This window comes from Octopus bimaculoides, chromosome 25 (assembly GCF_046866305.1).
Source record: "Octopus bimaculoides isolate indiv1 chromosome 25, ASM4686630v1, whole genome shotgun sequence".
Lineage (NCBI taxonomy): Eukaryota > Metazoa > Mollusca > Cephalopoda > Octopoda > Octopodidae > Octopus > Octopus bimaculoides.
In genome coordinates this window covers 21,923,687-21,946,177 of record NC_142952.1, presented here as the reverse complement: position 1 = coordinate 21,946,177, position 22,491 = coordinate 21,923,687, and the positions used below count along the sequence as shown (strand labels likewise).

Below are 22,491 nucleotides of genomic sequence, written 5' to 3'. Positions count from 1 at the left end.
AAGGTAGGATATTTGGTGAGGATATGGCTAGTTGAAATGCTAAAGGGTTAATTGTAACTTCTTGGGAGTGTAGTACAGGGCAGGTGCAAATCTGAAATTCAATATGACATGGCTAGCATGAAGGAGAGGAGGAAGCTGGCATGGGGTGGGGTAGGGGTGGGGAGTATGAGTATCTGTGGAGTAAGATAGGCAAGCAGAGTGGTGAAACTGTGGAAACAGGGTGCCAGATGAAATGGGAGCAGGTGATGGAGTGTGATGTCATCTAAAACTGGAACCTGAAGAGGATCAAGTTCTTCATTCATGGGACTCTATGCTCTGCCCAGCCCATCTATCTTATTTACATGGAGCTTAGTGGAAACTCTTGCATACGCTCTGTGTTTTAAGACAGGAGCCTTCAAGTACATCCTTGGCAACTGTTACAAGGTACTGAGTGAGGGATGCTATTGCTGAAGACATGATTGGGTTCTCAAGACTGTTGCAGAGGCAATCGGCAAGGGGATCAGTAAAAACAGAAATGCCAGTATTACATCTGGGAAGATAACTATTGTTAAGTAGGGAGAGAGGCTGAAGAAAAAGACCCACATTCAGCTCTGAGGATTTATATGCACTGTACAGGTCTAGGTAATGAAAGTTGACCTGGTGAAGCAGCTGAAATTTCCATCATGTATCACCCACCTCTTGTTCAAACCAGATACCAACTTGGATTCAGAAACAACAAAAAAGCTAATCCTATTGAAAATAACTGTACACTGGGAGGAGAGTATGGAGGAGGGACAAGAAAGGAGGAGAGCTAAGAGAGAGTTGGTGGAGGACTGCCATAAGAATAGATGAAGAATGAAGTGTTTGCCAGTGGAGGTTGGCAGTTCAAGGTTGCTGGTTGTAGAATAAGGCTTACAGAATCCTGAGCATTACATGAATGAGCCGAAGAGTCATCATGAACAAGTTTATATGAACATGTTTGCCTAAGTTTCCTTTTGCACATATGAACATATTCACTGGAAATACAATTACATATACATATTTTCTAATGACCATACATACTTGTGAACACATAAATAAATAAATGTGGATTGCCTGCCTGCCTGCCTGCCTACCTATCTACCTACATACGTACATACATACATACATACACACACACACACACATATACTCTGTACCATGCAAAAGTCTTTGGCCACTTTAAACTATTGTAAATTTCTACTAATTGCCAACTTATAAGTGGATGTTTCACACTACCTTTTTTACAGATGAAACATTGTCCCTTTTGGAGCCATTTCCATACCTAATCATTATATTTTGTAGTAGGGATTCTGAATGAGAGTGGAAGATATGAAATGATCACCAAAAATGGTTGCGCAAAAGTTTTCAGCCACCTCACATAAACCAGTCAAGATACATTGTTTTAAAACAGAAAAATGTCTATAATGAAAATTTATTACATATTCATTTCAAGAAGTTACTGTACATTGTTCATATTTCATGTGGCTTCCCTTAGCTTGAATAATTACTTCCATGCACCTGGGAAGAGACGCATACAAATCCTTCACTATCTTCATGTACATTGATGAGTTCTATTTCTATTTTGTTTGTTATACCAAATCTGTGTGTGTGCGTAAAAATAATTAGTGTACGATGTTACTATGCATTATAACTGCAAACTAAGAGACAACATAGTATGTTTGTAAATTAAAGATTTATTGTGGAATATTGAGGAGCTAAACCTTCCAATTCCCACAACACACACACACACACACACAGAGTCAACAAGCAAGCTACTCCTTGAGTACTTTGAAGTAAAAGAGGTGCATAGGGAAAGAAGAGACATTAAAATGGTCCTGAGGAAGAATTTGTTACCAGGGATATGAATGGATTGTGAAGTAAGACATAACATTTTGTTTCAGTATTCATTTCATTCTTGTAAATTAGAACATACTCATCTGTATGTTAATATGCAAGGGCCAAAATGCGTTGTGCTGTCACATGATAAGTTGAGGGGAGAGAAAAAAAGAGGGAGAAAAAAAGAGGGAGAGAGAAGTGTTAGCAATGTGTTGTGGGGGAAAGTAATATTTATTATGTGGTTTGCCAAGCAAACTGTTTAGTGGCATTTTGTTTGTTTTTATGTTCTGAGTTCAAATTCCACCTAGGTCAAATGCCTTTCATCTCTTTTGTAGTTAATAAAATAAGTACCAGTTAGACATTGGAATCAATATAATTGATTTACTCCATAACACAAAATTGCTGGCCTTGAGCTAAAATTTGAAACTAATATTTATTATATAGTTAAAAAGCTAGCTTATATTATTATATAAGGAACAATGTGAAGTATGTAGAAAGAATCAGATGTATCTATCAAAGCTGAAAGCAAGAATTTTACCAAAAATCTACACTGTGAAGATCAGAGGTGTGAAATGTTTTGAACTAAAAAGCAATCTATCAGTGCAGCTTCTTTTTCATTCTTTGATCTAAAATTCAACCTTTCAATCCTGTATCAACTTCATCGATTGGTTCCAACTATGATAGCTGACCAACAGGAGCAAAACAATGTGAATGTATCTGTGTAAAGCATGGCTGTGTGGTATGAAGTTTACTTCTCAAGCACATGGTTCTGGGTTTAGTCCATTGTGTGGCACTTTGGGCATATGTCTTCTACTATTACCTCAGGCCAACCAAAGCCTTATGAATGGATTTGGTAGTTGGAAACTGAAAGAAACCTGTTGTATATATGTATATATATATATATATCTATGTGTGTGTGTCTTTGTGTCTGTGTTTTCCCTCCACCTCACTTGACAACTGGTGCTGGTGTGTTTACATCTGTGTAACTTAGTGGTTTGGCAAAAGAGACTGATAGAATAAGTACCAGGCTTTAAAAAATAAGTACTAAGGTCAATACATTTGACTAAGAGTTCTTCAAGGAGGTACCCCAGCATGGTTGCAGTCCAATGACTAAAACAAGTATAAGATAAAAGAGGGATATGATGACGGTGCGCTTGTCCTTGCTGATGCTGAAAAGAAAGAGGCAAAGGAATGATACAACAAATGGTTACTGAATGCGAAACGTATTAGCAAAAGATGGCTATTGCCATGTGAATCCAACAGAACAACTGCCATACTAACAACTACTCCCAATCCTTCCTCTCCAGAACATCAAACCTTTGGATTTCCCTCCTTGATTGTCTTAATTTTGTGGTGGTCAGCTTATAAATTTCCAAGAACATTCATTGCATTGGTTGTTATATAGTGGGGAGGGTCATTAAGAATATAAAAAGATGGACAGCAGTAGGACCATCAGAAATTGTCCTGTCAATTCTGAAAATATCAACTGAAGTATGAAATGAGCTGGTTATTTGCATTGTCAGGGACTTGTTATCACCAATGACTAGCATGTGTGTAACAATGTGAAATGCTACAAAGATAAAATATATTTTTAGCTCTCCTTTAATGAGCCATATTATGTCTTCTCCCTCTAAGCTATATATGAAGATGACTAATTGATAGAGTCGTTAGAGTATTAAATAGGTTGCTTTGCAGTAATCATTCAAACTCTATGCACTCTGAGTTCAAATCGTGTTGATAATAGTTTCCAGGATTGATAGGTAAAGTACAAGTTTTATACTGTAGTGGAATATCCTCTCTGTCCCACTCTTTCTCTTTTTTGTTTGCCTATTTCCATTAGGAAGCAAGTGGGTGCAGTCAGACCTGGAGAGGGATGGGCTTCACCAGGTTAAAAAATACTCAAGACATACTGCATGTCACAACAGCATTAATAAGATCCTGATCAAAGAGATGAGGGCTCAAGGACAGAAGGAAGTAGGAAACCCCTTACTAACTGCTACACCTAGAATATCAGCCTTTTGGAATTCCCTCCTTAACTATCTTAATCTTGTAGCTGTCAGTTTGTAACTATTCAAGAAGGACATTCACTACATTCATTGTCTAGATTTCAGAAGTCCTAGAGGGCCTGTGAAAGCCATGCGCACATCTTCTTTCTCCAGACTAATCCTCCTCTAACAAGAAAAGTAGGAGTTGAGGTGATGTAAGATATTGAAGCTTGATAATCTGATTAAAAAGGGGGATTAATGGATTTATTTGTTACCTTTAATGTCTATGACATATGGTCATGCTAAGAAAGAAAGAAATAGAGCTTTCTCTCTCACTTTATATACACAAACACTTACACACACACACACTCATAGATACATAGATACATACAAACATATGTACATACACATCAACACATACATAAATACATACAAATAGATATACATTACACACCAACACACATACATACATAAATACACACACACACACGCACATACAGTCACACATACACTATCACACCCACAGAAGAGAGAAAGAAGTAGTTGAAAGAATAGTAAAATATGACTGAGAATGACTCAGCATGTTTATAATATACAGTCTGGTTTGCTGAATCCAGCTGAGGTCCCTTTTATCCTTTCAGTAATGGCAGATATGTAGAACATTTCACTGGCAATTACACACTTCTTGTAAATGGAGCAGAAAATAGGAGATAGGAATAGTATAATAGTATAAGGGTGAATTTTATGGTGCACTTTGAATATGACACACATACATATTATATCACACACACACACATACATGAGAGGTTGCTGAAAAGTTCCTGGCTTTTAGGGTATCACAAAAGGCCTAGTTTGGAGGTACAATCTTCTGTGTTCTTTTACAAAGCTTAGAAAAACTGAAGGGCCACTGCAATAAGTGTGTGAATCCGAGAGGGGAATATGTTGAATAAAATCACAATTAACTGATCCTCCTGTATTTTCTTTTACTCAAAGCTAGGAACTTTTCAGCACCTCGTATATGTAAATATATATGGATGTGTATACATATATACATCAATTATGCCTATACACATTCATATATGTGTATCTGTGTGTGTGTGTGTGTGTGCACATACACACACAATATATGCTTCACATATTTATTTTTTTATGTTTCAGTCGTTTGATTCTGGCCATAGTGGGGCACCTCCTTGAAGGGTTTTAGTTGAACAAATCAACCCCAGGACTTAATTCTTTAGCCTAGTACTTATTGTATCTGTCTCTTTTGTTAAACTGCTAAGCTATGGAAATGTAAACATACCAGCACCAGTTGTGAAGTGGTGATGGAGGGACAAACATAGACACAAAGACTCATGCACTCACATATATATATTATTTATTTAAAGGTCACAAAGCGCTACTAATAGTTTCATATGTAGAGAAAACTCAAACATATTCTTCAGGCACAAACCACATATCATAACAAACTAAAGAAATTGAATGATAGAAGAAACACGAAAAACTGAGAAGGCAGCATGTAGAAAATGCAGACAGTAAACAATGGAGAATGAATAACAGAGACTAGAAATTAGAAAATAAAAAGTAAAAAGGTAAAAGAGCTATCCTCCTTTGACCTTAAATGATAAGGCAGAAAAGATATCAAGTCAGTCAGGAATAGGTGGAATTTTCTAATTTTTCAAAATATATTTATACATATGCATGCAACTACTGAAAATTTCAGACCTGGAGTTCAATAGAGAGTTAGGGATCTTAGATCTGAACAGGATTTGCATTCTTTCAGCCAAAGTCTACATTTATTTGATCCATTCACATAAAGTATGGATTTCTCAATTACTTTCCATTTAATCACATGCAGAGTTTCATTATCTTTCAACCTAGTAGCTTTACTTTTGTCCTTATGTCAGAAGGAGGCTCTGTGGTTGGCATAGTGATTTTTGAATTCACCTTCACATAATCCAGGATAGGTCTTCTTATCAGTTGTATTATTATTTAGGGTTGCAGTAACTTCTGCCTCACATATCATAGATTTAGTCATATCATAGATTTAGTCATACATCATTTTCTACATGCTACCTTCTTAGTTTTTTCGTGTTTCTTCTATAATTCAATTTCTTTAGTTTGTTATATGTGGTTTGTACCTGAAGAATATCTTTGAGTTTTCTCAACATATGAAACTGTTAGTAGCACTTTAATAGATGTATTGTGACCTTTAAATAAATAATATTTACCTCTCACCAGATAGTGTACTTTTTTTGTTGAATTTTCTATTACAGATCAGTACATTATATATATATATATATATATATATATATATATATATATATATACGAAGGGCTTCTTTCAATTTCCATCTACCAAATGCACCCAAAAGGCTTTGGTTGGCCTGGGGCTATACAGTGGGACTGAACTAGGAACCATGTGGTTGAGAAGCAAGCTTTTTACCACACACCCATGCAGTCTCTTTCTTTCTCTCCTTACACACACACACACACACACACACATGTATAGTCATTTGTTTGATTGTTATTACATCCATTTTTCCATCCCAGCATGGCTTAGATGAATACATTACTGAGTCATTGTTTTACCAGATGCCCTTCCTCTCAATAACCCTTTGTTATGTTGTGTTAAGCTGACATGTAAATAACAGAAGAAGCAATGTTTTACTGATCAGGTCGCCTTGGCTGAATGCTAAAAGCAGACTCACATTGAATATTTTATTGAAATATAACTAGTGAAATAAAATAATAAATAACACAATATTTGGTTTCAAATTTTGGCACAAGGCCAGCCAGTTCAAGGGAGGAGATAAATCAAATATATACAACTTCACTAGTTAGCTGATACTTATTTTAGTGACCCCCAAAAGGATGTAAGGCAAAACTGATCTCGGTGGAATTTGAACCCAGAATGTAAAGATGGATGAAATGCTGCTAAGCATTTTGCCCAGCTTCTCAACAATTCTGCCAGCTTGCTGCCTTAATGAACTCTCCTCTCCAGTATCTTTTCCACTATCTTCATTGCATGCTCCAATAACTTCACTCCTCTACACACCCCACAACTCATCGCATTCCCATTTCCCTTGAAGATTGGTACCACCATACGTAGTGCCCAATCATCCGGCATTCCTCTTCCATTCAGCACACCCTGGCAGAACTCAATCATCACAGCAATCCCTATCTCTCCACTTGCAGTTATCATTTCTACACTTATTTCTGATGGACCAGCTGCCTTTCCTGTTTTCATTTCCTTCATTGCCTCCACTACTTCCTGACTAACCCTTTCCACTAGACCCTTCCCCACAGCAACTTCCACTCTCTGATCCTATTCATAATTCCCTCTATATGCTCCTTCTATACTCTTCCCCTGTCCTTCTAACTAAAATTCAACCTTCCATCACTCCCGCCTCATGCATCTTCTTCCCTCAACATCTCTTCCATCATTTTTCATTGATTTAATAAACCTAAACACTCTATCTGGGTTCTCATCTAGCCTGCTCAACCTCTCCTTAGCCTCCTTCCTCATAGATCTTACAACCACCCTCTTTGCATGATTCTTCATGTTATTATACCTGGCTTTCATTTGCTCAGTCCTATTATTACATAAAGCTTTGTGCTTCCTTCTTCTTCGCTATCGCATCCCTCACCTCCTCGTTCCACCACCACATATCTCCTCGATCTCTCCTACCTTTCATCCTTCAACACACTTCATCATATGCCTTTATTACCTCTTCTTTAAAAGACTTCCACAAATGTGGTGCCAATTCTGTCCTCAAATCTTGCTCTTGTTTCTTCTTCCTTCAGTTTCCACACCTTTTTCCTCTCAACTGTTCCCTTTCTCACACACTTTTTAACTTCCCTTTTACCCAAGTCACCAACCACCAGCCTGTGCTGCAACTCCCCCTGGTATTGTCTTCACATCTCTCGTCTTCTGTTTTTCCTGCCAACCAACATGAAATCAATCTCTGTCTCATTCCCTCCTGCACTGAAAGTCACCTTCCTTTTCTCTGTTTTTCTAAACCACATGTTCACCACACACAACTCTTTCATCACGAAACTCCAACAGCATCCTTCCTTCCAAATTTCTCTCCCCAATTCCGTTTCCCCCATGCACCCCCTCAAAGCCCTGGATCCATTTCCCAACATGTCCATTAAAATCACCCATGCCCAAAACCAATTCATCTACTTTATGTAAGTCCCACTCATTTGCCATTCCATCAAAGAACTGCCCTTTCTCAGCAATCCCTCTTCCACTTTGCAGACCATATCCACAAATCACCCTCACCACTTCTCCCTCAAATGCTAACATCACTGTGTCACTCTTTCTCCTGACCTCCAGCACCTTTCCACAGATTTCTTCCTTCACCAAAACTCCCACACGTTCAGTCCCCTTGCTATTTCTTAACTACCACAACTTGTACCTTCTTCCCTTGACCCCACAAATCTTGCACCCAGGCCCCTCCACCTAGCCTCCTGCACACAACACACATCCTCTTCCTCAATTCCTCACACACCTCAGTTCCCCTTCCATGCAGACTGCCCACATTCCAACTTCCCAAGCTTCTCCTGAGGCCATTGGCCATCATAAGGCAAGTCAAGCCTGTGCAACCCAGAATAAGGGTTTGTACCTTCCTTTTTGAGGTAGGCAGATGCAGCCCACCTCAACCTTTGGGCTGGATGGTGCTCATTCTTCTTTGCTATCATGAGGCTTTCTCGGAACTGGATTTTCTACGGGGAGCATGCCTTTGCTTACCCCCAACCTCAGTTTCTAGACATGAGTGGTCTCGAGACCAAGGCCTCTACCATGATTTTTAAGAAATGTGGTGGAAAACTAGCTCAGGAAGGCAAAGTCACTTCCTCCTAAGACCCCTTTCAGAGCCACCTACCAACAGGAATGAAAATAAAATTATAAACAAAATTCAAAATTTATACACTTTTAGCACATATTGAACATGATAAACATAAATAAAAGTGAGTTTCAAAAAAAAATGTATCTGATTTCACTGAAGTCATCATTCTGGGACACCCGGTATTTACTCGTCTGACTAAACAGGTGAGGGAACACGGGGGGGGGGGGGGGGACTAATTGCAGGTAGCGAACATAGCTTCTGGAAGTGGTCAAGAGGTCAAACTCAAATGACTGTGAGTTACAACAGTAGTTTGTTTTTTTGTATGAACATTTTGCATTATATAGTTCAGACATGGATGACATAGAAAGCAGACATGCTGCCAGGCCATGCTGTGTTGCGTAGGATTGGAAATGTGAAACATCAACAGGGCACTTCTGGAGAATGGATGAATGGGTTTGTTGTGCTTTTACCCAGCTGCACACATATGCACATGGCCTGGTGGTGTGTGGGATGGTAACATGAAGCATCAACAGGACGCTGACAAAAATTTTAATGTTCTTCTCATTTCCTCTGTCAATTGGACAAAAAGGTTTTCATAAAATATTATACGCTACTTATAATGCATAAGTAGTGTCAATATTTCATCGTCAGAAAATGGCCTAAAACAAAGATAAAACCCAGTACAGTATATTCAAATATGATTAATCTGCATTTGGGGTGGGCCCATAGCGTTGGAAATTTTTTTAGTCAACAGCAATTCGAGGAGCCTGATTAATGTTTGTTGCCAATTTGGAGGAAAGCTACTGGATACTCAAGTTACGGGCCTTAACGCTGCAAGAATGCTTAAAAAGTTTGGTTTATCTGCCCCTGGGCCCACATCAGGCAAGAAGTTGAAAATTTCTTTGGCTCATGACACTCCATGGACCTTATGTAATGCATGTGTAAAATTTCATTAAAATCGATTGGGTGGATCTTGAGTTTTAACGACATGACAAACACACATCCTGTGTTTTATGTATATAGATTGTGATTTACCAGCCTTTTCTTATGATGTAGTTCACAAATTTAGGAGTGACAGGTAAGGGTCTTTGTTTTTCTCCATATAGATTTTTTTTTTTATCAGTGTCATGGTTTTATCACTGCAATCTCAGCCAGTTCATTCAATTGTATGTATGTAATACGGTGAAAGTTCCACATTTTGGCAAAACTTTTGAATTTTGTAGACATTAGTTGTGAGGCATCTGAAATCAGAATATCTGGTATTCATATCTAGCAAAAAACTGATTTCAGTTTGTTTATTATCGTGAAACTGTTCACTCAACTGCATGACTTCTGTTGAGTTGGAATAACAGTCCACATTGACTATATATTCATCCCATTGGTTGAAAATAAGTCAACACTAATATTTGACCAGAGATGTTTTGGTATCTTATGAAGCAACATTGGTTCTTTAGTGTTATCTGTTGTGAATATGGTACAAATGGCATATTTTTCAACTGCTTGTTGACTTTGTGAATTTATGCTAGGCTAAAATATTACACCTTTGCCTCTCAGCTTACTTCTCACAAAATACGATTGGTGAATATTGCTCAGTGTTTCACACCTTCAAAGATAATGACTCTGTCACTTCTCATGAAACTCCCAATGTGGTTTCTTCACTTATATCACTTTTCAGCCCCCACCTCTCTTCTAAAATATAAATGGTTGAGTAGCTCCACTTCATCAAGAGACCTGTTCTGCTCTGGTCCGTTTCTCTCATACTTTACCCCATTCTACTCCTTTCTCCTAGCATAAAGTTCCTTCTCACCACCTCAGGGTTTGTAGTCTTGCAAGCTGCATGGCAACCTCACTGGTGTTGATGGCATGAAACAAGCACACAATGCATGTTGTAAAGTGGTTGTATTAGGAAGGACATCCAGCAGTAGAAACCAATGTCAAACAGATGCTGGAGCATGATGCAGTCCTTGGACCAACTGAGTTCTCTTAAATCACCCAACTCATGCCAGCATAGAACATGGATATTAAAAGATGATGATAGTGGATGTCTTTTTCCTGATTTTGGCAAACTTTTAACACAATACCATGTGGTGTTTAAATGGTTCCATAGTAATGGAACCATTTAAACATACAAAGACAGTAGCTAACAGTTCCTTCTCTAGTTACAAATAGCTATTTTTCTGGGTTTCTGTTAATATATGTGATGCATACAAGACAAAACAATCATCTTGTAACATGTGCTACAAGATCATTTTTTCAGCTGTCTACAGAAAATCTAATTGGGTTATTGACATTGAACTACTGTAGAACCTGACTGCTTGTTATTCTTTTACTCTTTTACTTGTTTCAGTCATTTGACTGCGGCCATGCTGGAGCACCGCCTTTAGTCAAGAAAATCGACCCCAGGACTTATTCTTTGTAAGCCTAGTACTTATTCTATCAGTCTCTTTAGCCGAACCGCTAAGTTACGGGGACGTAAACACACCAGCATCGGTTGTCAAGCGATGTTAGGGGGACACAGACACAAACATACACATATATATACATATATATGACGGACTTCTTTCAGTTTCCGTCTACCAAATCCACTCACAAGGCTTTGGTCGGCCCGAGGCTATAGTAGAAGACACTTGCCCAAGGTGTCACGCAGTGGGACTGAACCCGGAACCATGTGGTTGGTAAGCAAGCTACCTACCACACAGCCATTCCTAAGTTCTTTTTGTATGCATCATTCCATACGAACCTGATGCCATCTTTGTAGTAGTATTGATCTGTTAGTTAAATTAGGAATAGATCTGTGACCATTCCTATAAACCTTAGTACATTCTGCTTGTTTGTGGATTGTAGCATTTTAATAACTACATTTTTTATCTTTTACTTGTTTCAGTTATTGGACTATGGCTATTCTGGAGCACTGACATGAAAGGCTTTAACCCCCAAAATTGACTTCACTACTTAGGTTTTTTATCCTATCAATTTTATTTTCCCTCGAACCACTAAGTTACTGGACATAAACAAACCAACACCAGTGACAAACTTAAACACAAAGATAGATGCACAGACAGACAGATAGATGACTAAATTCGCTCACAAGGTATTGTTTGGCCCAGGATGAACTACACTATACTGCCTCTATATCACTGGATGCATCTTTGCAAGTTTCTGCTTAGTTTGAATCTTGTTTCAATTGCTTATCATGTTCTTCATTTGAACCACCCAAAACTAATATATCATCAACAATTACTTTCACATATCAGTTCCATCAAGGATATTCTCCATAGCTCTTGCACAATATCTCCTGGGCTATAGAATCCAATTTGTAAATGAAGGAAATGATACAACCCAAAAATTGTATTCATTGTATAGTTTTGAATTCTCTTCTAGCTTTATATGTCAGTAACTGTGTTGCATGACAGCTTAATAAACTTTGCAGCATTGCTTATTTGTGCAGCAATTTCCTTATCCATGATAAGGGATGTTGGGGAATTGATGCAAATTCTTACCTTATCATATTTTTGTACTGTGACCGCTGAATTGACTCATGCTGTAGGCTTGCATTGTTTGATAACAACACCATGCTAGTCTATGGTATTGGTTTCAAATTTTGGCAGCAGGTTTTGGGAGAGGGTTAAGTTGATTACATCGACCCTAGTGCTCAGCTGGTACTTATTTTACTGACTGGAAAGAGATGAAATGCAAAGTCAACCTCAGCAGAATTTGAACTCAGAATGTAAAGCACATGTTAAGCATTTTGCCTGACAGGCTAACGATTCTGCTAGCTCACCACCTTTAAAATGATGTTATCAAACAAATGGGAGGATAGAGTCCTCAAACTGGCATGGTATAATGGTAATACTGTTCAACTGTCTAAGATGGTCCCTATACAATTCTGACAGCTTGCCGCTTTAGGCTGCTCCATGATATTGGATTCAGCTTTCACTTTATCATGAATAGCATGTGGAATTCTTCATGGAGAGTATATGACAGATGTAGCATCTGCCTTTAACTTCATTGAGTATTGAGCAGGTAATTTCCAAAGGCCTTTACATTGATCAAGATAATCTAGTGATAAGTTAGATTATAGAATTATCAAATGGGCTAGATGGCTGCTACACAAGGATGTTACAAATGACTCTAAATGCAAAATGGCAGCAATATATGACAAATGAATACCTTTATAGAGACCTGCCAAAAGTTAGCAAGATCAGGCAAAGATGGTTGTGACTATCTGCTCAGTGCATGCACCACCCTCAACTGGAAGCATCCAAATTAGTCTTGTGGAACCCACTTCGTGGGTGATGTAAGAAGAGGAAAATGGCATCCCACTTACATCAACAACTTGATTGCAGACACTGGCCTGGAATGTATCCAGAACCTTGAGGCATTTTGATGTTAGACCAAGAAGTGTGGTGAGCAGACTTTGTTGCTGCAGCATGGGTTGGAACCTGGCCAAAGATAGATAGAGTTTACCTCAAAATCAGTAGGTCTAATTTCATAAATGCATCTTTTCCCAGTATAGGAAATGTTTTCAGCTTGACAACTTGAAGCATGAGTTTCATAACTTTGCAGTTAGTCAACAACAAAATTACGAGTATTTATCTGGTTGGATGGTATACTGCCTGTAGCTCTTCAGTTGGATGCTGTTGGATGTAAATGAACTTGTAGTTTTTGTTATTTTCCCTAACATCTTTTCTTATCCTTTTATCATTTTTGACGAAGGGCTAGCGCTCGAAATGTCATGGTTTTTAAAAATTTCTTTTTAAACATTAAACTCATACATTTGTTAAAACTTGTCCCTCCTGTGCCATCATCTTTTTATGTTTGTTACCTCATTATATATATATATATATATATATATATATATATATATATATATATATATGTGATCTGATCAATAAGTATCCCAACTGTTGCCATAGTAACGAAGCTAAAGCACTCAGAGTGAAGCTGCTTGATACAGATTGGCCTTGAATTCTGCTGTGCATGCACACTAAGTTTTAACATTTTAGCTCACTTCCACTGTTTACATCAGTGCTTGGAAGGAAGCTAATGCAATGTGAGCATTACATTAGCCATAACAGTGAAAATTGAGCTGAGAATCTGCATAAAATTTTGCCAAAAGTTTGGCGATACCTGCTCAGAGACCTACTCAAAGTTTCCAAAACGTTTGGCATCACTTGAAAAGGATTTTTAATTTAGATAGAGAATTTAAACATTCAGAATCTCTAATATATGTTTATATTTTCTATCTAAATTAAAGGTCCTTTTCAAGTGATGCCAAACATTTTGCTTTTTCAGTTTTCCTTAACCTCTCTTTCTCTCTCTCTATATATATATGTAGTAGAGGCATGATTATCATTCATGATATTGGTTCATATGCTATGTTTTCTACAAGTGGTCAAATGACTTGGTCACATGGTGGTTGAGTCTTTCTAGCTTTACACAGGCTCTCATCCCATCACGTGACAGACCAGCTGAGTGCGGACAAATTTTTGTTAGTTCACTGGAGCCTACCATCAGCTTTAAAAGAGGAACCTTTCCCGCTATTCTTCAGTGAGGTGCGATGTGTGGTTGTGTTTGGCTCTTGGTAGGGAGGAAGTTTATTTTGCAGGTAGCCTTTGGCGCATTACATCCTTTCCTGTCTTCCAGTAGAAGCTATGTCATGTATTTGTTTTCTTGTTCTATTCAAGTACTAACTGCATGAGAAACCATTATGCATATTTTCTGACAGTATCAATCAAGATGTATTCAACAGTTTTGCTGTGTTAATGCTCTTTATGGGTTGAATAAATCATCGCATTAAATTCTACCTGGTTTTCTCATTTTCCCTTTATCTGCATACACACATATAGTGGAACTCAAACCAGCTTAATTCTTCAACCAACCATCCAGTCATACATACATCCTTAATAATGAAAATAACTCATTGCAATACACACATATACATGCACCATGCTGATTAGTTTGTCTCCCCTATTTCACTCAGAAGTTATTAATGAGTCTGAGACTATGGCAGAAGATAACCAAGGCACCATACAAATCAAATCCAGGTCACTTGGTTGCTAAACTGATCAATAAGTATCCAAAGCACACAACTATGCCTGCAATCACATTCTTACAGAATATTGGGTTCTAGTCTGAATGTAAGCTGTGTACCCTTACTGCTTTCGAAACACTACAGGAAAAAAACAAACAAACAAACCAGTTCTTCAAAGTATCCAAACCTGAGACTGACCACCACCACCACCACCACTTCCTCCTCCTGTTCCGTCATAATCCCATTCATTATCAACACAACCATTAACACTATTACCATCTGCACCACTACCACCACTACCAATGCCACTGTCACCTCCCACCATATTCACTGCGGTGCCGCTTTCAATTCTTGGACTGTTCAGTAACTATTCTGGTCGGATGAACCGTCTCAGGTGACCCTGCTCACGATACATGTACTAAATAAAGATGAGATCTTTTGATGCCAACCTAATTCTATGATACAAAACCACCTGTCCGAAAGTGTTTACATATAAAAGAATACTTTTCATCGTATTAGTATATAGGGAAACTCGTTAAGCAATATTTCAAATACCAGCTTAATATTAATGACAAAAGTTGTTTTACTTAAATACCTCAAATTCTTATCTTGTTCTATCATACAAAACTGTCCGTTTTAACGTCTTATTTATGTTTAAACTGAACCAATTTACCATCATTTTACGTAAGAATCTTATTTTTAACATTTGTTCCAAACAACAGCTTAATGGTCTAAATCCCTGATTAACATCACTGAGACAGGTGTAAGAGGAAGGGAGGCAGTGATACCCAGGCAGGTGACCTGGCCAGAATGTTTACAACAGTGGGGACTTAATGGAAAGGTAGTGTGATGTATTAAATCTACAACCTAAGAAGAGGAACTGTTATCTACGAAATTTAACTCACAAAGCTTTGGTCTACTTCATGTTTTAAAAGAAAACATTTTCCCAAAGTGTCGTGCAGAAGAAACGTGCTTGAAACCACATGTGGTGAAGCTAACTTCATAACAACACAACCTTTGTTTAGTCCATTAGGTACGTAGGCAAGGCATGGGTGTAACAACGTCACATTTCGTCACTTACAAAATCCTTGATGTGTATAGTTTAAAAATAAAAGGGTTTGAAAGAGAGAGAGAGATGGAGGAAGAAGAGGTGAGGGACAAATGAATAGAGAGAAAGAATGTGTATTAAATTAATAAAATAGAATGTGATCGAAAGTCTGGGAGATGGAAGGGCAACGACAGAGAAAAAGAGCGAGGCATCAAAGAGAAAAAATACAGAGAGAATAAAGAAGTAGAAGAGAAAGAAAGAGCAAAAGATAGAAAGCAAAAAAGAATATAAGCAACTGAAATAAAGAGAAGGATAGAAAGAAAGATGTCTCAAATAGTTTTACAGAGGTGGTGACCCAGGCGCGTCGCCGTCAAACAATCTAGTTCTCCCTCTCTCTATTCCTCTTTCATTAACAGTCAAACTTGGTCTCTCTCTTTTTACTTACAAAGTCTGGCTTTCTTTCTATTTCTCTTGTTAGCAAGTTAATGGATGAAATACTTTTTCTAGTTTGCTTTCATTCTGCTCCTTTTATTTCTTAAAGCAAAAAAAAAAAAAAAAAAAGAAAGAAAAAAGAAAATAACCCTAAAAAAGACCCAAACAAAAGGTAATTGTTTTCTTTTTTTTTCTGTATTTTCTCTTTATTTTAACTTGAATTTATTATTCTAAAAGAGGATTTTAATCCACCACAAATACAAAGACATTACGAAAACTGCTTTTAAATACACTAGAAAATATATCAAAGGAAGAAAGTGAAGGAAAAAAATAAAATTATAGAAACAGATAAAGGAACAAAAATAAATAATAAAAAAGATATATAGAGCGGAATACATACTATCAATCTTCTTTCAAGCAATATAAGACACTTGTGGATGTTATTATTTTAAATTAGAAAACAGTATTTTTTTTTCATGTGTCCGAATTAAAGCTCCAGTAAGTACTCTGTGTTTTTTAAAAAGTTTCATGTTTTCTGGTTCACCTAAAAGCAAACGACGCACCAGGTTTAATTAGGTACCATAACATTACAAGTGTGTGTGTTGGAACAGAGAGAGTGTATAGAACTCGGTATGGAAGGGTATATATATATCTTTTTATTAGGCTGTAAAGTTATGTATGTGACTCGAGCGAGGCCTGACAAATTCCCTGCATTGCAGTTATCAGACACACACGTTTGTTTTGTTTTGTACATTTGTGTATACGTGCTTTACCTACACAAACGTGTAGGTAGACACATAGCCATATATATACACACACACGGGCGTTTATATATATATATATATATATATATATATATATATATATAAGCGCTTCTATACGCGCGCATACTCTATGTATGTACGTGTGTATGTGTATATCTATCTATCTTTAGATGTCTGCATCCCCCGACTTTGTTTCCTCATAACTTTGATTAATATCCATTTTCTGAAAGTTATGAGGAAACAAACTCCGATACACACTGGCACACATGTGTAGGTATACCGTATATGCATATATGTATGGATTAAAGTTTACTCGTATGACTAAAAGACTTTAGTAATGTAAACATAACTACATTAAACTGTTGGCATAACCACAGATGTGTATCCCATCGACTTTGTTACCTCTTTTTTCCTTCATAACTTTTAGGAAAATGGATATCTTTTAATGAAGTTTTATACAAATACCTTTCAAACGGCAGAGATTACGATTATAAAGAAATTTGTGGGGAAAATTTTTTCCGAGGGGTGGGGAAGGAGTTTCGAAAAAACGCAGTTTCTGATCAGGAAAACTAAATGAGTTGAAACTACTTACTCCGTTTTAACGGTGATTTTTCTCATTTTTTCTTATTTCACTACAACCTTTGAAATAATAGGGACATCGTTTTATAATAAAAAAAGTTTTGAAAATTTTTGTACCCCCTCCTCATTCTTCACCATTCCACTCCACACCGATTTTGACCAATTTTTTAAAACTTAAAAACCATGGGAGGAGCCTTTTCGGTAAAAAAAAAAGAAAAAAAGAATTGTAAATATTTTCAGAGGAAAAAGGTATACGATTCAAGGGAGATTTGGCTGTTGTTTCTAGCGCATCCCAAACCACCCTCCGTTTTCACTCTCACATGTATTGATGTTCCTTCAATATTTTTCTCCCATTAAACACATTTTATGGAACGATGATGGTCCATTGGTGGGATCTAAGCAAACAAAACAAAACAAAAATTGTAATATAAATTTTTACCCCTACCTCAATCAAGCGAGGCCGTGTATCTGTATGTAAGAAAAACCATTTTCTAACAGAAAAGTATGCGGCAAGACTTCCTTTTGTACCCCCCCCTCCTTCCCCGAAAAAAACCCCACCAACCATCGGGGGCAGGGTGTGAGGTTGCCAAAAATCATAATTTTTCCCTATTTTTTTTATAGCATATAAAAGTATAAGAGTATTTATGGGGAGAAAAATACATGCGAGAGTGATAAAGAAACGAGGAGGGTTGTCTTGGGATGTGCTAGAAACAACAGCCAAATCTCCCTTAAATCACTCACTTTTCCCTCTGAAAATATTAACAATTTTAAAAATATTTTTCCTACCCTCATAGTTTTGAAGTGCAAAAAAACATTGGCCGAAATCGGTCCGGAATGGGATGATGAGGGAGTGGGGGTTGTAAAAAAAAGTTTAAAAAATTTTTTTTCATAAAAAGATGCCCCCCCCCCTATCATTTCGAAGGCTGTGGTTAAAAAAATGGGAAAAGCCTCCGTCAAAGTGGAGTAGTTCCAGCTTATTTGGTCTTCCTGAACCGAAACTCCTCTCTCCATCCCCTCGGAAAAAAATTTTCCCCATAAATTTCTTTATAATCGTAATCTATGCCGTTTGAAAGGTATTTGTATAAAATTTTGAAATCAGTGAATGTATTTCACTTGAATTATTATGTTTACAAGAGCTTGACAGGCATCTCCAACTAGCAGGTCATGCTACTCCAGACTGATGGCGAGCAAAGACTCAGAAACATGTCTCTGGATGCAGGCTTAGCTAAGTGGAGGTGCTTGTCTCCCTCTTGTAAACATAAGGCCGATAGGAAGCGATGCTGCTTCCTAGGGCTAAATAGCAGTAGTATTATTCCCTTCATGGGACTGTCACATTAAGTTGACAGCATACAACTACTTCAGAAGGTATCCATTTTGCTGAAAATTATGAGGGAGAAAAGTCGGATCGTATCAATTTTCCGAAACTCCTCTCTCCGCCACTTCGGAAAAATTCTCTCCCATAAGTCCCTATATACTCTTTATCCACAACATCTAAGCTGTTTTTGTTGAAAATTTCGTTAAAAAGTATCCATTTTTCTGGAAGTTATGAGGCAACAAAGTCGGTGTGTGTATGTGTGGGGGGTACATATGTGTAGTTATACCAAACTGTTTAGCTTGTGCACTACAATATAGATCACCATCACCCCCTGACATTCTGGTAACATTGATAAAAATGGTAACATTGTAAAAATGTGGTTTCCATTCTACAGCTGAAGAAGGGAATATTCTGTAGTAAAAGTAGTGTTAGCGCATGTGCGTATATATATATATATATATATATATATATATATATATATATATATATAAAACTTATATATATATATATAGGTGGAGGTTGGATGAATGAAAAGTCTCCTTAACTGAGGAGCTTCTTAATGTATGTTATGCCTTATCCTCTCTATTTTCCCCTCACGTCTCCCTTCATCATTCATACTATCAGCCCCTGGGACCACCCATGACAATTGAGCATCATTACCATTATATCGCACCATTTTGAGGACATCTTGTGTTTTTGATAACTTGTCATTTTAAAGGCAATGAGCTGCCAGAATCGTTTGATTTGTATTTCATTGTGGTTTTGTATCATATACACATGTATTATATATGTAATTATTATCTCTGTTGGTAATAAAAAAAACTTATTGTAATCTTTAAATAAATAAAAAAAACAACTACTACTAGTTGAGTACTGGATTGATGTAATCCACTCCCTGAAATTGCTGACTGTGAATTTGAAACCAATAACATTATCATTTAAGACTATGTATCAAATATAAATTAATAACTAGATCGCTATTAATTTTTATCAAAAGATATTCTCAACATGATAGCAAAGACTATTAAAATATATGAAAGCAAAGTTGTAACAAAATTAAAGAAATAAAATCTCTAAATGCTAAATGGAATTCAGAATCACCATGTGTGTTATTGTGTTATGTCTTTTTATATAATTGTATATATCCTTTATATAACCTTTTCTTGTTTACAATGACTGATATACAACTCTTATTTATTAGACTGGTCCTATTTTCCTTTTTAGAAATGTCCAGAAATTTATTTGACTTTAATAAACTATTTCAAGCTTAACATGTAGATTTGTAGGTCAGTGTGACTATTTTTATCTCATTTTCAGGGTGCCTCTTCATATTTACGCCCACACACACAACATGCAGGTGTCTCTCTCTCTCTCTCTCTCTCTGAATGTTTTTAAGCTAAATATTTTAACACTTCATTGAACTCACCTGAAATGTAACACAGTTAAAACTTTGGCATTGCTTAAAGTGGTCGTACATTTATTTTTGTTCCTGACTAAAAATAGATTCAACTTTCATGGAATAAACCTTAATTCGGCATGGCACAATGCGAAGAACAAATGGTTACCCTTCATTGACATTTGAAATAGATAACTAAAAATTTCATATTCATGTTGTAAATGCTTTCCTTTTTTAAAAAAAGAGAAAATGCTGCAAAGACCTGCTAAAATATTTGTGAAGTTGGTGGTGATGATGCTGTAGGTGAATCAACTGTTCGAAGATGGTTTGCAAAATTTATAGTGGGAAAGTTTAGCTTTGAAGATGACAGTTGCAGTGGAAGACCTTCAAAATTGTATGAAGATGTTTTGAAGGCATGTATGTATATATATATGTGTATATATATAGGTATATATATATATATATATATATATATATATATATATATGGATATATATAGGTATATATATATATATATATATATATATATATATATATATATATATATATATGGATATATATAGGTATATATATATATATATATATATATATATATATATATATATATATATATATATATATGGATATATATATATATATGGATATATATAGGTATATATATATATATATATATATATATATATATATATATATATATATGGATATATATATATATATGGATATATATAGGTATATATATATATATATATATATATATATATATATATATATGGATATATATATATATACCTATATATATCCATATATATATATATATCCATATATATATATATATCCATATATATATATATATCCATATATATATATATATATATATATATATATATATATATATATATATACCTATATATATCCATATATATATATATATCCATATATATATATATATATATATATATATATATATATATGGATATATATAGGTATATATATATATATATATATATATATATATATATGGATATATATAGGTATATATATATATAGGTATATATATATATATATATATATATATATATATGGATATATATATATATGGATATATATAGGTATATATATATATATATATATATGGATATATATATATATATATGGATATATATAGGTATATATATATATATATATATATATATATATATATATATATATATATATATGGATATATATGGATATATATATATATATGGATATATATATGGATATATATATGGATATATATATATATATATGGATATATATATATATGGATATATATATATATATATATATATATATATATTATATATATATATATGGATATATATATATATATATATGGATATATATATATATATATGGATATATATATGGATATATATATATATATATGGATATATATATGGATATATATATATATATATGGATATATATATATATGGATATATATATATATGGATATATATATGGATATATATATATATATATGGATATATATATGGATATATATATATATATATATGGATATATATATATATGGATATATATATATATATATGGATATATATATGGATATATATATATATATATATGGATATATATATATATATATGGATATATATATATATATATGGATATATATATATATATATGGATATATATATATATATATGGATATATATATGGATATATATATATATATATATATATGTTATATATATGGATATATATATATATATATGGATATATATATATGTAGCGCAGTACTTGAAATTTTTTTGCATTGAACTGCATATTATTTTGCTCTGCCCACTCATATATTGCATTTAGGTCATTCTGCAGGCTTACAATATCATCAGGATTCTTTATTGCCTGAGATATCTTTGTGTCATCAGCATAGCTAGTGACAGTGGCTCTCCGAGTGACCCTGGGCATGTCCAGAAGGGCCACTATGAACAGTAGTGGCCCCAGAACAGTTCCTTGTGGAACACCGCTCAATATTTGTGTTATATATATGTATGCATATATCTATATATATGTATGCATATACAGAGCCTGCCGTATGTCGACCCAATAGAGGGACCAGCTATCCGAGTTGATAGTACCAGGGTAGATAAAGCAATTAAGAGTATGAAGACCGGGAAAGCCCCCGGCCCATCAGGAATCACTGCAGAGATGCTCAAAATATCTGGCAGTGTTGGCTATAGCCTAGTCACC

The 22,491-nt window shown here is 35.4% G+C and overlaps 1 protein-coding gene and 1 long non-coding RNA gene across 3 annotated transcripts in view; one reads left to right on the top strand and one right to left on the bottom strand.

Annotated features, from left to right (window-relative positions):
• The window catches only part of LOC128250709 (uncharacterized), a 28,026-nt gene extending 9,979 nt beyond the window's left edge, over positions 1-18,047 (bottom strand). The window contains exons 1-3 of the long non-coding RNA XR_016238439.1: positions 17,973-18,047; positions 16,585-16,728; positions 12,171-12,345 (exon numbers count right to left, since the gene is read on the bottom strand). This is a non-coding gene — a long non-coding RNA (uncharacterized LOC128250709). The remainder of the gene's footprint in view (positions 1-12,170; positions 12,346-16,584; positions 16,729-17,972) is intronic.
• LOC106876359 (SH2 domain-containing protein 4B) overlaps positions 16,086-22,491 on the top strand; it is a 134,734-nt gene continuing 128,328 nt past the window's right edge. Inside the window, exon 1 of one of the 2 annotated variants that reach the window (XM_089342279.1) lies at positions 16,086-16,356. The gene's annotated coding sequence lies outside the window, so the exon portion shown is untranslated. Of the gene's footprint in view, positions 16,357-16,542; positions 16,683-22,491 lie in introns of those variants that run through there. The other variant, XM_089342280.1, reaches the window with a different exon arrangement.